At 35.0% G+C, this 12,215-nt stretch overlaps 1 protein-coding gene across 2 annotated transcripts in view; it reads right to left on the reverse strand.

Annotated features, from left to right (window-relative positions):
• LOC120423074 (uncharacterized) overlaps nt 1-10,653 on the reverse strand; it is a 46,866-nt gene extending 36,213 nt beyond the window's left edge. Inside the window, exon 1 of one of the 2 annotated variants that reach the window (XM_039586748.2) lies at nt 10,356-10,653. The gene's annotated coding sequence lies outside the window, so the exon portion shown is untranslated. Of the gene's footprint in view, nt 1-10,316 lie in introns of both variants that reach the window. The other variant, XM_039586749.2, reaches the window with a different exon arrangement.
• Between the last annotated feature and the right edge of the window lie 1,562 nt (nt 10,654-12,215).

Genomic DNA, 12,215 nt, shown 5'->3' on the forward strand with positions numbered 1-12,215 from the left:
TAAATTTTAGGTTAAGTGAATGAAATGCTTTGATCAAAATTCAATAGAACATTTTTCATAAAAAATATCAAATTTCGTTATCGCCAAAACCAATTTTGTAGCAAGAATCAACAAATTTCCAAATGTGCGTTATAAATTGTTCCACTGAAAAGACCTATAAATCTGAAGATATATTTGAATTATGTTTCAATAACATTTTAAACTTTTAACATAAAAATTAATTCAAACTGTTTTTAGTGCAAAATTGTCCAAAAAATGCAATGATGTAGTCCATTTACCGATTCGAATTAATTTTTATTGAGAAAAACATGACACTCTGAGAGTACTAAAATATTGCAATTTATCAATGTTTTCTTAACTAATGTTAACTAACTTTGAAAAGTTTTCATACGTTGTTGAAAACTACTTCATGAGGAACTTTGAACACTTCTCTACCGAGGTCACTATGGTTCTGTACTATTCGTTTGAATTTAATTCGTATTTTTCATTTTGCAAAAAAAATCTTAAACCAATCAAAATCACCCCGGTTATCAAAGTCATCCCGTTTCATGGTACATGGTCGAAAACTTCAAATCTATGAATAGTTACAAAAATGATAATTCTACTACAAACTTTGTTCAAAGCTTCTATTTCACCCAGCCATGATTAAAAATACAAAACAAAGATCGGGGTTTAATTTTATTTTAGCAATTCCAAAATTTTAACATTTCAATGAATACACTTTAACAAGCGATTAAAACGAGAAATGTTGTATGGTTTTTCACTATTAATAGAGATTTTTTTTTGTAATTAACTCGGATTTTTACAAAATACCGTATTTATTAGAAAATACTCAAATTTTCATATTTTAAAACATGCTTTTGCACTTTAGTTACAGTTTTTATTTGTAAAATACTAAAATTTTACACAAAATAAAAAAAATACTTTAAAACGTTCAAACAATATCGTATTTTAATACAAACTTAAAATTTTCATAATTTGCAATTTGGTTTTAAAAATATTTTCACTATTCTATGGATATATTTGATGAAAAACTATGTTTTTAAACAGTTAAAATGCATGCAAAATTTCGAATGGTTTGATACCCATATTGCAAATTATGAAAGTGAGTACTTTCAAAAAATACCCCATTTTATGAAAATGGGAGTATTTCTCAAATAAACAAAATTGAAAGTGAAAAAAGCATACACAATTTTGTTTCGTTTGCTACCAGTATTGCAAATCAAAAAATGTTTAGTATTTTCGAAAAAAAAACCGTATTTGGTGTTTTTTGAAGTATTTACATGTGAAACCTACTACATTATTAAAAAATATATATTTTTAGTGAATGCATTGTAACAACCTTCTAACAAACACATTTTTTTACAGAAGCTTTGAGATTTGATCGAAAACTTATATATGAACTTTATAGAAAGTACAACAAAAAATAAGTAAAAATATTATTTTTTTTATATTGTAAATTGCTACAGTTGTTTTAATTAAACGATTTTGCTTACTTGCCAAAAATAATAATAATGTTTTAGTTGTACAAATTATTGATAAAAACTCGTCTCGAGTTGCTGACCTTGAATGAGAACCAGCAAAAATTGAAGCTTATTCTCGAGTTCATTGGTAAGTTTTCAAACGAGCACTTACAATGAACTCACTTTCATGAGCGATGAACTCCAATGCATGTAAAAAGTCACAAACAGGAATCAGGGAGTAGGAAATAGGACGCGAATGTCAAGAAAATGAAGGAATTCGAGATAAATGGGAGAGAATTGAGCGAAAAGAGACCGGAAATGGACATTTTTCTCTCAATTTTCTCTCGTTTTGCACCAACGATGAATGTTTTGATCGAACGATGAACGTTTTGACCGAACGATGATCATTTGCTTCGTGCGTGTTTGAAAAGATCTCAGTGAAAAAGATAATAAATGGGAGAGAATTGAGCGAAAAGAGACCGGAAATGGACATTTTTCTCTCAATTTTCTCTCGTTTTGCACCAACGATGAATGTTTTGATCGAACGATGAACGTTTTGACCGAACGATGATCATTTGCTTCGTGCGTGTTTGAAAAGATCTCAGTGAAAAAGATAATATATTCCAACTAAATTAGAGCCAGGGTTGTTAAAATATCAAAATATCAGCTCTCAGCAACTACAACTATCCCGCCTGAATAATCATGCCTCAAATATGACTGCTCTTCTCTCCTCATTGAAACTCTCAGCGCCGAACAAAGCCGAACAGTCGTGGCATAGTCGTGGAAAAGGGGAGGAGTGATAGAGAGAGAATGACATCGCTGGGAATCACGAGACACAAGAAGAGATCTCACAAGCTATAGTGACGGCAGCTATACTCTCGGATATTTTTGGTGCAGAGATATTCTATTGATAGCTTTTCTATCATTCATTTGCAAAACTGATTAGAGCTTTTGATTTTGGAGTATTAGGCAGTAAAGTATCGATTGTCAAAATCTTAATTTTTCAAACTGATTTTTGTTAAAAAACTATTATGTATCAAATTGTGCTCATATAATCTTCAAAAATCCATAGCCTGCCAAACAATAAACTGTATCCAACAAGCTCAGACTGTTGAAATCCTCTTTAAGAAAAGCTCCTCAAAATATCAGCATCAATTTCAACCAACCACTTTGATCCAGCTTATTTTGCAGTTGACAACCGTTTGAGATTTTTTCCTTCAGTTCAAAATCACTGCTCCAGGTGTATTATTTATGTCCCATTAATCGCTTCCAGGTTAGCAGCGGCTTATAATGCAGACAATTTATGCATACATTCCTGATCAAAGTTTTGGTTGTTTTAAAAATTCAGATTTGGCAAATTCTCAATCGAACCACTCTGTCGTCACACTAAAGCAGTCGTAAAACGATGGATTTCAAAGCAAGAAATGTGCAACCCACGCATCTCCCCCGATCGATTGTGGACAAAATGTTCCGCATTGTGTGTCCAACTGTGTCCAACGACTGTGTATATTAAGTCCCAACAACTTCATTAACCATACACGACCGTGTCATTCCGGGAACGTTCGCCGTTCAGTGCGCGATCACGTTTCATCCAAAATTTGAGAGCGAAAAAAAGCAAAAGATTTTTTTTTCGATCGAACCAATCACCATGTTTGCACATTTATGAGATAGATTAAATATTCCCCCTTCTCATTTGTGTGTCAGGACGTGCCTGGAATAGGTGACCTATGGATTTAGCAAATTTGGCTATCCCTCCCCCTGAGCGAGGGATTTTGATTGAATCCCACGCGTCACTAATGGCTCACCATAATCGACTGCTAACTGCCAACAGGCGGACATGAATAAATTCATCCCAATCGCTCGATGTTGATAGTCAACGTGGTGTGGACGAGGCGCCACATATTTTAGTCAGTAACTTGGAAAAAAGTTAATTTAGGGTTGGTTCACTTAATTTGGAACAGTCTCCTTAGGTTCTTAACGATAAAAATCATTTGAGGTCAAGAATTGCAACGTTCACCCCTTACACCAAATCCCAGATCAGTAGCATGTCAAATCTGAAGAATTTGTTTCGTTGGCAGATTTTTTCCTCTTTCCTCATAAGAAAGCAGCAACACGCGTCCCGGCTATAACTCTGCGGAAATGGTTGATTTTATTAGAATCTTTATGGGACCGATGATTGTTCTATTTGCCATTACTGCCGCCAATGGCAGGCGGGCAGTTGTGACGGTTTGTGGGCGGTGTGAAATTTGTGACACATGTCGGTCCCAGTTTGGGATGTGGGATCGTTAGTATGCGTAAAAGTCGCACGCTTTGTGTGAAGATTTTGCTGTTTTAGCAATAGAATAGTGTGATTTGTCAAAGAAGGTATAATTTGCAAGCATTAATATTCAATTAATGCAGATTGGGTCGAGAAGCACGCACGTTACACTATTACAGCACTTGCTCTCTTGTCAACCTTTTGGAATATATCTTTTAAATCGCAGTTATTCAGTAAAGCAAAGTTGAAGTTACCTATGTTATAATTGTTTCAAAGAATAAGTAAATGTTGGGCCAAAAATAAATAATCTTTAATAAACCAACGATCAAATTTTTGTATTTTTGTTTGACATAAGCTTCGTAGGGCCTTTTCCAATGACCAACAGACCTATTTGCACGGTAAGATCGATGTTTCTAGAATTGTGTGTGTGTGTGTGTGTGTGTGGTCCAATCCAATACCCGCTAACCGGTAGCGAAATCATGGGAAAGTATAGTTTGTATCAGACTTTGTATATGCCGAATGCTGATAGGGGAGATGGGGGTAAGACGGCCACCCTAAGGGAGAAGTCTAATAAAATTTACACAACAGTTTATTTTGATCTCAAATTACGTAAATATTGTTCTACTACTAATTCATTATAGAAATAACATAAATTAGTTGGTCTAAAAACCAATTTTCAATACTTTTCAGCAATTTAAAAAAAATAATTGAAATCGTGTATAAATGAAATACGTGGGGTAAGACGGCCACCCATGTGGGGTAAGACGGCCAGTGCTATAAATTAACTTAATAACTTTGCTAAATCCACCCAAATACCTACATGGTTGGTTGAACAGACTTCTCTGAACATCATAACTATTTTGGTTGAAAAAAATCAGGTTTCAAATGTGAAGAAAAATGCTGTTTAAAAATGTAATATTTTGGCTCAGTGAATATCATATTATTGCGACCACATTTTATGAAAAACTGTGCATTTTTACTACAAAACAAACACAATTTGATGCAAAATAATTAGTTTGTGTATTTCGATTAGAATAAGTAAATCAAAATTATGTAAACAATATTAAATTCGCGATTTTTATGAAAAGTTTGATAGGATTTCATACTATTCAATGAGTTTTGCTATATCACAGTAAGGAATGTTGTCGAAACGGTAGTTAACAGCATTTTGATTTAAAATGGATATAGTTTTATTGAAAATGCTTTTTCTTTGTCTACAAGTATGTCTTAATAGTCAAAAACCGTCAAAAATATAACCTATATCAAATAAAATCCACAAATTACGGGTGGCCGTCATACCCCCGGAGGAGGTGGCCGTCTTGCCCCCAAATACATTATTTTTTTAAACATTTTTTGTAAATAGCTCATCGCATTTTTTAAACTTTTTCGAGGGACATAATCTAGGGAAAACTTCAATTTAACATAAAAAAATATTTGAAGACAGGAAACATATTGTTATCTAACAAAAATGCCTATGTTGTAATTCATGAAAATTACATCCAGTTTCAAGTTCAAAAATTATTTCTTTGTTTTGAGCTATTTTTATACTATTTCAAACAATATTTTTGGCAAAGGTGACTCCATATGCATTATTTAGCATGAGGAACAGTATTGCTAAACATTTTAGTAATATTCATTAGTATACTTATTAAAACAGTGGGGTGGCCGTCTTACCCCGCCTGGCCGTCTTACCCCCAGCTCCCCTACAACTTATCTCAGTCCCGGGTATTAGGTGGTGATAGCCCTCGCGCTGCTTCCAACGACCCGTTTTAGAATGACAGAGCTCCTTGCGGTCCAATTCCGAGGTCGCTGGGCATTGTTCGGCCCCGCCTAAACATAGAAGCAAGCATCTGGAGGAAACTCAATCTATATTTAGACTTCCAATCCCCTCCCGCAAATCAGGGATCAGCGCGTATTTAATATGAGAAGATAACATGTTTCAACACTTCGGCTCAATTCACTGCTAGAGTGTAAACCTTCTGATGGCCGACTGCTTAGCGTCCCAGACCACCAATCCAAAGGTGTGAGTTCGAATCCCACCTGATTTCATTTCAGTTTTTATTCATATTCAAATTCCTGATTCCAAATTTCAAAGGTACCGACCGGGATTTGATCCCTGAACCTTCTGCATGGGAGACAGAAGCCGTAACCATTAAGCCACGGAACCGGTTAAGATCGATGTTTCTAGAATTTGTTCAAAAACTGTAAGAAAATAAAAAAAAAATCTTGAAAAAGAAACTCCTTTTCTTTTATTGTGGCCCTTACCACTTGCTCATGAAAGTTAGAAATTTTCGAATGAAAATATCTCGAGTTTAAAGAAAAATACCCCTGAGATTTTTCAGCGTTTTAGTGCTTTCGAATACAGATATTTGAGATTTAAGGTGAAACGGGACGCCAGTTCTTGGACAACTTCCCTTTGACTTAAATCAATTTCTGAGCTCGACATACTGCTTGCTATTGACCTAATTAGCGCCTGTAAAAAAAAGTACTTCGTAAGTTACGGCATTTTCCTTATTTTGGTTTCAAATTGCATATTTTTTACCTGTAAATTTGACTCTTATGTTCTCATTTATTTTTCAAAATCTAAAATGTTTGTTTTTGAAGAGCTCCGTTGCTACGTTCAAAAAAACTGTTTGTTGAGGGTTTACTCTGATGTTATTCACAGAATATGAAATAGAAGGCATAAATTGCGAGATAAAATTATGGTATCTTCGACAAGTTTGATTAGATTGCCATGCTCATTCTTAGATTGCCATTCACTTCCTAGAAACGAAAAATATCTCGACAATATTCCTTGAAGTTAGATCATCAAAAATTTCAATTTGCAACAAGTCTTCTAAAGATACCAAAGCTCCAAAATATCAAGAATTTTCGGAAAATCCATTGTCCACTTAATTTTGCGATCTGGACCACTGTGCAGTGTGGCCAAAGTAGCAAAATAAGTGGAAAATTGATTTTTCGAAAAAGAGTGTTTTGGAGTTTTATTGTCTTTAGTAGCGTTGTTGCAAATGAATGTCGACTATTGGTTTGGAAGAAAAATAGGGCGTTTCATGATTAGGGTGATTTTAAAAATCTAACTTTTTATGAATATTTTTGGTTTTTTTTGTTTTTCAGAAAGTTATTGGGCTTTTGCCAATCCAAGCAACTTTGTCGAAGACACCAAGAATTTTATCTCGCAATCTTCGCCTTCTACGACTTTGACCGAACATCACTTTTCGTAGTTTCCCAATTCCCAAAAATATTCCTGAAAAGTGTCCTGTGCTGTAAAATGTCACTTGCGTCACTTAGTTATACTATGACAAATAAGACGTTCCCCGCCGTGCTGATCAATCGGATGACGCACTGGACTCACAATCCAGAGGTCACCGGTTCGTATCCCGCGGCGGGCGCTTTATAGTTCTTTGTGTAAATATGGGTATTCGGCGCCGTCGCACCGTGCCATACTTTCAAACACTTAGGAGCCCAGGGCGGCGAAGTCCTTGTAGATAAAAAGGAAGACCCTAGTCGTTGGTACTAGTAATGGTGGCCAACAGCTATAAAGGCTAGTATAAAGCCAACTTCGTTTTTAAAAAGACGTCTGCTTGCATCAATACAGCCGTGAAAAGATGAGCAAACATGAGGTTAGAAATGCACCGTATTTTCAATTAAAAAATCATTGGTAAAATTTTAATCCTTTCCAACAAACATTTTCAGATAAATTTGCTTTTTTAAATTTGATCTTAATTGACCTTATTTTATATTTATCCCTTTTTTAAATATTTGTCCGGAATTCCATGTTTTAAAAGATTATTTTAAATATAAAAATCATAACAGAAGTTTATTAATACAGTCCAGACTCGATTGTCCAAAGGACTTGGAAATAATTAACTTCGGAAAATCAAATCTTAAATTTTTTTTTCTTTGTCTTATTTTCGATTGTTGAGCTTATCTATGACCCATAAACTACTATAAAGTGATTTAGAATTTTTAGATCCATGATAGCGGCCAAAATGACGGTGATAAAATAATGACGAAATGCAATTTGTAAGTTATAGCCAATCAACCACTCAAATTTGACTAAAATTAGATAGCTGAAATCGAATTTGATGTGAAAACTAGGATTATAAATAAAACGAAAAAAGAATTGTTTTGTTCACGATTCGATTATCCGATGTCCCATACAAACCTTCGGATAATCGAACTTTGGATAATCGAAACTTCGGATAATCGAGTCTACTACATTAACATAATCGTATTTGCTAGTTCTTTTTTGTGGATTAATCTCATCTACAATAATTCGATTTTTCTATATTCTGAAGAATGGTAAATCGAACTCATCAAATTCGAAAAGACAAATTTTAAATAGTCCATGTCATTATCACCGCAGAAACAGTTTTTAGATTTAAATAAAATTAACCATCGTTATGAACAAAAATCAATGTTTTGTAAATTTGACTCGGACGTAAAGGCGCATTTCGATTCATCGGGCAACATGACATGGAAAAAATCATTATTGTTTGACTGACATTTCTCAAGTGTGAACGACGCTTTTGATCTTTTCAACGTTCGTAGTGATAGATCTCTCCTTTAAAATGCAAACTGATTAAAATGGAATAGCTTGTTAACCTATTTTGTTATTTAAATTGCATTTTGTTTGCTTTGAAAAGATTTAACAAAATTACTGTGCCCCATTTTTTTTTAATAAGGCCGTTGCAAATATTTTTTGAAGCAAAAAAATAAAAAGAGTATAAAAATTTCAATTACGAGCCCAGGTTTCAACATTTTCATGAAAAAGGTGTTTTAAAATGCATTATACACCTGTCCAGTTGTTTTGCCATCATTAGTTTCCAAAATATCTGAGTATTGACGAAAATTTTATTTTTTGCGAAAAATATTTTTTTGCGGTGCTGTACATTGGAATTTCATAAAAAATCAAAACATTTTTGAACAAGGCCAAACATGCTAAATATTTTATCAATGCAGAAAAATGCCTTTCTAGATTGTTTTCAGTTGATTAGACTTCTATTTTCATGGAAATTTTGAAGTTTTTTAGAAAAATATTTTTTTGCCCTCTGATTTTTCAGACCAATTTTGAAGGGGGGGGGGGGGGGGGGGCGACATAAACTTTGAAAAATATTTGCAAAGGCCTAAATAATATTCCCAAAAAAAGGTGAAACCACAGTTTTTCATTTCGCTTCGCGCTGGTTTGCTACCCTGTATAGAGCCCTAAGACGAAGTTCTTCGTCAAAATGTTATTAGAAAAATTAAAGCACCATGACTTGAAGTGTGCATAGGAAGATTAAAGGTTAGTTAAGAAAACTTTTTTTTTTGTTTTTTTTTGTCAATATGACCCAACGGGCCATTATGCTAGGAAAGGATAAAGTAAATGTTGAAGTGTATAATATATGGTTGATAGATTTGGCAACAAAGATTCAACTCTTTCAAATATTATAATAGGAAAGACTGTAACGAAATTAAATTGTTATTGATACGTATTGAAGTTATGCTTGAAATTCAATTGAATTGAATCGTTATCAATAACATAACTCGACAATTTTGAAGTTGATGTCAGCAAATGCTTCAGTTTCATCAAGGCATGATAGATTTGGGATCCCTGAACACACTCCAAACAACAGAATTGAATTTTGATGAATTTCCAGCGAAAAAAAATGTAACTTAATTGTTTAATGAAACAAGAAAAACGATTGGTTTGGTATGCTACGTTTTGAGTGAAAAATTAAAATATGTAGGGTGTAAATTGTGCACTGCATGAATTTAAATTTCCTTGTAACTAATTAAAATTGTTTATTTCCATTCCATATACTAAACTATTTCTTAACGATATGTTTTGCTCATTTCCACGCAAATGATGTTGATCGAATCCAGTCCCATTATCCTGCTGCGTGAATTACTATAACTTATTACAATGTCACCACACCTTAAGTTGACGCTTAATATCATATTGACGCTTAATACCATACTCGGCTTTTTACGATTCTTCACAGCACGGATGCGAGTTTACAGCTTCATCTCGGCGCAAAAATGAGCCAATTATTAAACCAACCGCCGATTCCATGCGACACACTCCGTTGGTCGGTTGTTTTAAACTTTTATAGTTCCACTTTTTTTACGTGTTCCGGTCACGGTGATATTTTTTTTTCCTTCTCCCAGGTAGACTTTGACCACAAGTCCAGCTGAAAGTTGTTCCTCTTCAGTCATAAAATTTAATTTGGAACTTAATATTCATCCCCCTTCGTCTGGATAATCCACCGTCACCGCACACACCAAACCAAACCACTCTTCCGAATCCTTTGATCTTCTGGTCTTTTCCTTCTTAATTCACTTTTTAAGGTACACACAAATTCAACCCGGCAATAACACTAACTTGCAAAAAAATGTCGCTCCCACCCTCTCTTCTGTGTTTTTCCCGGCAAAGTTGGGGGGGTTAGGTTTACAAAACTCGTTGTGCGGTTAGTTTTTGCAGTCCCGGGCACAAAGTTAATTTATTACGACCACTTCTTAAATCATTCGATTCCCCACTCCGGCCTGAAGTCGTACAAGGTTTCCACTTTGCAGCGGATGTCAGAGCTTCCAACTTCCCAAGCTGCCGCCGTCACCTTAACACCTTGCAGGAATTGATCGCTATCGATATTCACCTATTAGCTTAATGGCAACTCGCGTGATTATTCACGTTTTCGAAAACACCTGTGCAAAAATAACCGAACCTGCGCCACTTCTCCTCTCTTCTCGAGCGACGATTTGCATAAACCGACTTGCAAGCGAAAGCACCCGCGATCGAATCCCGTCCCGCGCCGATCCTTTGGTCCTTTTTGACCAACGCAAAATTCGCGCAAATTCTCACTCTCTTTTTTGCGAACTCTTCTCACTGGAAGAGAGAAATTGGCGCGCACGCGTCCACACTCTCGGCTCGTCCAACGCTGACTGCCGGCCGGATTGGCACAAACTGCTCAGCTTGGTTCGGGATGTAAACAAAACAACACACAGTTGCGGCGCGTGCTCCCCGGCCTCAGTTGTTGTCGTGGGGTGGCTTCTGCAGTTTCGAGCAGCCGTTTGACTGCCTCTTTTTTTGCGCAAAGTCGCGAAAATGAACTGAACGAAAGGCGGAATGATGATGGTGACAGTGATGAGATCAGGGGTGTATTGGGGGGATCCAAATCCAAATCCAAATCCAAATCCAAACCCAAATCCAAATCCAAATCCAAATCCAAATCCAAATCCAAATCCAAATCCAAATCCAAACCCAAATCCAAATCCAAATCCAAATCCAAATCCAAATCCAAATCCAAATCCAAATCAAAATCCAAATCCAAATCCAAATCCAAATCCAAATCCAAATCCAAATCCAAATCCAAATCCAAATCCAAATCCAAATCCAAATCCAAATCCAAATCCAAATCCAAATCCAAATCCAAATCCAAATCCAAATCCAAATCCAAATCCAAATCCAAATCCAAATCCAAATCCAAATCCAAATCCAAATCCAAATCCAAATCCAAATCCAAATCCAAATCCAAATCCAAATCCAAATCCAAATCCAAATCCAAATCCAAATCCAAATCCAAATCCAAATCCAAATCCAAATCCAAATCCAAATCCAAATCCAAATCCAAATCCAAATCCAAATCCAAATCCAAATCCAAATCCAAATCCAAATCCAAATCCAAATCCAAATCCAAATCCAAATCCAAATCCAAATCCAAATCCAAATCCAATGTTGATGTTGATGTTGATGTTGATGTTGATGTTGATGTTGATGTTGATGTTGATGTTGATGTTGATGTTGATGTTGATGTTGATGTTGATGTTGATGTTGATGTTGATGTTGATGTTGATGTTGATGTTGATGTTGATGTTGATGTTGATGTTGATGTTGATGTTGATGTTGATGTTGATGTTGATGTTGATGTTGATGTTGATGTTGATGTTGATGTTGATGTTGATGTTGATGTTGATGTTGATGTTGATGTTGATGTTGATGTTGATGTTGATGTTGATGTTGATGTTGATGTTGATGTTGATGTTGATGTTGATGTTGATGTTGATGTTGATGTTGATGTTGATGTTGATGTTGATGTTGATGTTGATGTTGATGTTGATGTTGATGTTGATGTTGATGTTGATGTTGATGTTGATGTTGATGTTGATGTTGATGTTGATGTTGATGTTGATGTTGATGTTGATGTTGATGTTGATGTTGATGTTGATGTTGATGTTGATGTTGATGTTGATGTTGATGTTGATGTTGATGTTGATGTTGATGTTGATGTTGATGTTGATGTTGATGTTGATGTTGATGTTGATGTTGATGTTGATGTTGATGTTGATGTTGATGTTGATGTTGATGTTGATGTTGATGTTGATGTTGATGTTGATGTTGATGTTGATGTTGATGTTGATGTTGATGTTGATGTTGATGTTGATGTTGATGTTGATGTTGATGTTGATGTTGATGTTGATTTTGATTTTGATTTTGATTTTGATTTTGATTTTGATTT

This window comes from Culex pipiens, chromosome 2, assembly GCF_016801865.2.
Source record: "Culex pipiens pallens isolate TS chromosome 2, TS_CPP_V2, whole genome shotgun sequence".
NCBI classification, from domain to species: Eukaryota; Metazoa; Arthropoda; class Insecta; order Diptera; family Culicidae; genus Culex; species Culex pipiens.